A 5,000-nucleotide genomic window follows, 5' to 3' on the forward strand; every position below is an offset into this window, starting at 1 on the left:
CGGGGCGTCCATCAGGTCTTCCCGGGGAATGAGAGGCCTTTTGTGGCCATATGTCAACAAAAGAGTGGGGAAATGGAGCCCTCCGGTGGACTCCCGCTGCAAATGCACCCCCCAAATTAAATACATTAATTCCAGGCCTTTTGGGGCCCTATTTTCAGACGTTGTGGAGCCCTCCAGTGGACTCCCGCCTCCAATGCACCCCCATAATTATAGACATCACCCCCCCAAATTAAAGACATTATTTCCAGTTCTTTTGGGGCCCTATTTTCAGCCGGTTTGGCGTATTTCCTTGACGCCGGGGAGTCCTACAGGTGTTCCCGGGGAATGAGAGGCCTTTTGTGGGCCAGAAAGAGTGGGGAACCCTTGGAGCCCCTATTTTCAGACAGTTTGCCGTATTTCGGTGACGCCGGGGCGTCCATCAGGTCTTCCCGGGGAATGTGAGGCCTTTCGTGGGCCATATTTTCAGACAGATTGGCCTGTTTCAGTGACGCCGAGGCGTCCATCAGGTCTTCCCGGGGAGTGTGAGGCCTTTTGGGGCCCTATTTTCAGACAGAAAAAAAAGAAAAGTAACCCTTACACTACAAAGGACAGCGGGGAAACGCCCCCCCAGCAAAGTCACAGGGGAAGTGGGGTAGACAAGTGGAGAGTGTCTGGGGAAAAGTCCACAAAATGATCAAAAATCACACACAGGTACGAGTGCCACAAGTCCCGCCGCGTCCCACCCGAGTCCGAGGTGCCCCCCACATGCCCAAAACGCACCCAGCAAAGGCGCACTGTGAGTGGGGAAGAAAAGTTGGAAAAGTGGGCAAAAGTCCCGAATTTGATCCAAAATTATACCCAGGTTCGAGTCCCACAAGTCCCGCCGCGTTCCACCAGGGTTCCAGGGTGCCTGACATGTCCACGACGCACCCAGCAAAGGCGCACTGTGATTGGGAAGAAAAGTTGGAAAAGTGGGCAAAAGTCCGGAAAATGACCAAAAACCACACCCAGGTTAGAGCCCCACACGTCCTGCAGTCGCACCCGAGTCCTGGGATGCCCAACATGTCCAAAAAAATCAAAAAAAGCCCAAAAAATCAAAAAAATCCCCGGGCCGTATCTTGGACGCCGGCGTACCGCGTTCGGCCCTCGTGCCGTAGTTTGGCGACCGATTGTAAAAATTTGCCGCGACCGGCTAGTTTTTTTCCTTGGAGTAAATAGAGAGTAGATCCAGCAGAAAATATGCACTATAAACAAAGAGAGGGAGTTTGGAGGGGGGCAAAAACGCCCTCTTGGAACTTTTGCAGCAGCACACATCAAACTAGCGGGGAGAAGGCATGCATAGCAAAAGGCCACGAAATGATCCAAAATCACACCCAGGTTCGAGTCCCACAAGTCCCGCCGCGTTCCACCAGGGTTCCGGGGTGCCTACAATGTCCAAGACGCACCCAGCAAAGGCGCACTGTGATTGGGAAGAAAAGTCCACAACGCACCCAGCAAAGGCGCACTGTGAGTGGGAAGAAAAGTTGGGAAAGTGGGCAAAAGTCCCGAATTTGGTCCAAAATCACACCCAGGTTCGAGTCCCACAAGTCCCGCCGCGTTCCACCAGGGTTCCGGGGTGCCTACAATGTCCACAACGCACCCAGCAAAGGCGCACTGTGAGTGGGAAGAAAAGTTGGGAAAGTGGGCAAAAGTCCCGAATTTGGTCCAAAATCACACCCAGGTTCGAGTCCCACAAGTCCCGCCGCGTTCCACCAGTGTCTCGGGGTGCCTACAATGTCCACAACTTACCCAGCAAAGGCGCACTGTGAATGGGAAGAAAAGTTGGGAAAGTGGGCAAAAGTCCCGAATTTGGTCCAAAATCACACCCAGGTTCGAGTCCCACAAGTCCCGCCGCGTTCCACCAGTGTCTCGGGGTGCCTACAATGTCCACAACTCACCCAGCAAAGGCGCACTGTGATTGGGAAGAAAAGTTGGGAAAGTGGGCAAAAGTCCCGAATTTGGTCCAAAATCACACCCAGGTTCGAGTCCCACAAGTCCCGCCGCGTTCCACCAGGGTTCCGGGGTGCCTGACATGTCCACGACGCACCCAGCAAAGGCGCACTGTGATTGGGAAGAAAAGTTGGGAAAGTGGGCAAAAGTCCCGAATTTGGTCCAAAATCACACCCAGGTTCGAGTCCCACAAGTCCCGCCGCGTTCCACCAGTGTCTCGGGGTGCCTACAATGTCCACAACTTACCCAGCAAAGGCGCACTGTGAATGGGAAGAAAAGTTGGGAAAGTGGGCAAAAGTCCCGAATTTGGTCCAAAATCACACCCAGGTTCGAGTCCCACAAGTCCCGCCGCGTTCCACCAGTGTCTCGGGGTGCCTACAATGTCCACAACTCACCCAGCAAAGGCGCACTGTGATTGGGAAGAAAAGTTGGGAAAGTGGGCAAAAGTCCCGAATTTGGTCCAAAATCACACCCAGGTTCGAGTCCCACAAGTCCCGCCGCGTTCCACCAGGGTTCCGGGGTGCCTGACATGTCCACGACGCACCCAGCAAAGGCGCACTGTGATTGGGAAGAAAAGTTGGGAAAGTGGGCAAAAGTCCCGAATTTGGTCCAAAATCACACCCAGGTTCGAGTCCCACAAGTCCCGCCGCGTTCCACCAGGGTTCCGGGGTGCCTACAATGTCCACAACGCACCCAGCAAGAGCGCACTGTGATTGGGAAGAAAAGTTGGGAAAGTGGGCAAAAGTCCCGAATTTGGTCCAAAATCACACCCAGGTTCGAGTCCCACAAGTCCCGCCGCGTTCCACCAGGGTTCCGGGGTGCCTACAATGTCCACGACGCACCCAGCAAAGGCGCACTGTGATTGGGAAGAAAAGTTGGGAAAGTGGGCAAAAGTCCCGAATTTGGTCCAAAATCACACCCAGGTTCGAGTCCCACAAGTCCCGCCGCGTTCCACCAGGGTTCCGGGGTGCCTACAATGTCCACAACTTACCCAGCAAAGGCGCACTGTGATTGGGAAGAAAAGTTGGGAAAGTGGGCAAAAGTCCCGCATTTGGTCCAAAATCACACCCAGGTTCGAGTCCCACAAGTCCCGCCGCGTTCCACCAGGGTTCCGGGGCGCCTACAATGTCCACGACGCACCCAGCAAAGGCGCACTGTGATTGGGAAGAAAAGTTGGGAAAGTGGGCAAAAGTCCCGAATTTGGTCCAAAATCACACCCAGGTTCGAGTCCCACAAGTCCCGCCGCGTTCCACCAGTGTCTCGGGGTGCCTACAATGTCCACAACTTACCCAGCAAAGGCGCACTGTGATTGGGAAGAAAAGTTGGGAAAGTGGGCAAAAGTCCCGAATTTGGTCCAAAATCACACCCAGGTTCGAGTCCCACAAGTCCCGCCGCGTTCCACCAGGGTTCCGGGGTGCCTGACATGTCCACGACGCACCCAGCAAAGGCGCACTGTGATTGGGAAGAAAAGTTGGGAAAGTGGGCAAAAGTCCCGAATTTGGTCCAAAATCACACCCAGGTTCGAGTCCCGCAGGTCCCGCCGCGTTCCACCAGGGTTCCGGGGTGCCTACAATGTCCACAACGCACCCAGCAAAGGCGCACTGTGATTGGGAAGAAAAGTTGGGAAAGTGGGCAAAAGTCCCGAATTTGGTCCAAAATCACACCCAGGTTCGAGTCCCACAAGTCCCGCCGCGTTCCACCAGGGTTCCGGGGTGCCTACAATGTCCACAACTTACCCAGCAAAGGCGCACTGTGATTGGGAAGAAAAGTTGGGAAAGTGGGCAAAAGTCCCGAATTTGGTCCAAAATCACACCCAGGTTCGAGTCCCACAAGTCCCGCCGCGTTCCACCAGTGTCTCGGGGTGCCTACAATGTCCACAACGCACCCAGCAAAGGCGCACTGCGATTGGGAAGAAAAGTTGGGAAAGTGGGCAAAAGTCCCGAATTTGGTCCAAAATCACACCCAGGTTCGAGTCCCACAAGTCCCGCCGCGTTCCACCAGTGTCTCGGGGTGCCTACAATGTCCACAACGCACCCAGCAAAGGCGCACTGTGATTGGGAAGAAAAGTTGGGAAAGTGGGCAAAAGTCCCGAATTTGGTCCAAAATCACACCCAGGTTCGAGTCCCACAAGTCCCGCCGCGTTCCACCAGGGTTCCGGGGTGCCTACGATGTCCACAACGCACCCAGCAAAGGCGCACTGTGATTGGGAAGAAAAGTTGGGAAAGTGGGCAAAAGTCCCGAATTTGGTCCAAAATCACACCCAGGTTCGAGTCCCACAAGTCCCGCCGCGTTCCACCAGGGTTCCGGGGCGCCTACAATGTCCACAACTTACCCAGCAAAGGCGCACTGTGATTGGGAAGAAAAGTTGGGAAAGTGGGCAAAAGTCCCGAATTTGATCCAAAATTATGCCCGGGTTGGAGTACCACGAGTCCGGCCGCGTTCCACCGGTGTCCCGGGGGTGCCTGGCATGTCCACAACTTACCCAGCAAAGGCGCACTGTGATTGGGAAGAAAAGTTGGGAAAGTGGGGAAAAAAAGTACCGGAAAATATCCAAAATTATGCCCGGGTTGGAGTACCACGAGTCCGGCCGCGTTCCACCGGTGTCCCGGGGGTGCCTGGCATGTCCACAACTTACCCAGCAAAGGCGCACTGTGATTCGGAAGAAAAGTTGGGAAATTGGGGAAAAAAAGGACCGGGAAATATCCAAAATTATGCCCGGGTTGGAGTACCACGAGTCCGGCCGCGTTCCACCGGTGTCCCGGGGGTGCCTGGCACGTCCACAACTTACCCAGCAAAGGCGCACTGTCAGTGGGGAAGACCAAACATGTCTCGGATTTTTTCCAAGTACCTTAACGAGAGAGGCTAAAAAGCACCTGTTTTTACCTTCTCTCGTTGTTGTACTTAGAAAAAAAACGAGAAAATAAAAAATCTGGGTTTTTTTCTAAGTACCTTAACGAGAGAGGCTAAAAAAAACCATTTTTTACCTTCTCTCGTTGTTGTACTTAGAAAAAAAACGAGAAAAAAAATTTTCC

Source organism: Nerophis lumbriciformis, unplaced genomic scaffold, assembly GCF_033978685.3.
Source record: "Nerophis lumbriciformis unplaced genomic scaffold, RoL_Nlum_v2.1 HiC_scaffold_733, whole genome shotgun sequence".
In the NCBI taxonomy this organism is placed as follows: Eukaryota; Metazoa; Chordata; class Actinopteri; order Syngnathiformes; family Syngnathidae; genus Nerophis; species Nerophis lumbriciformis.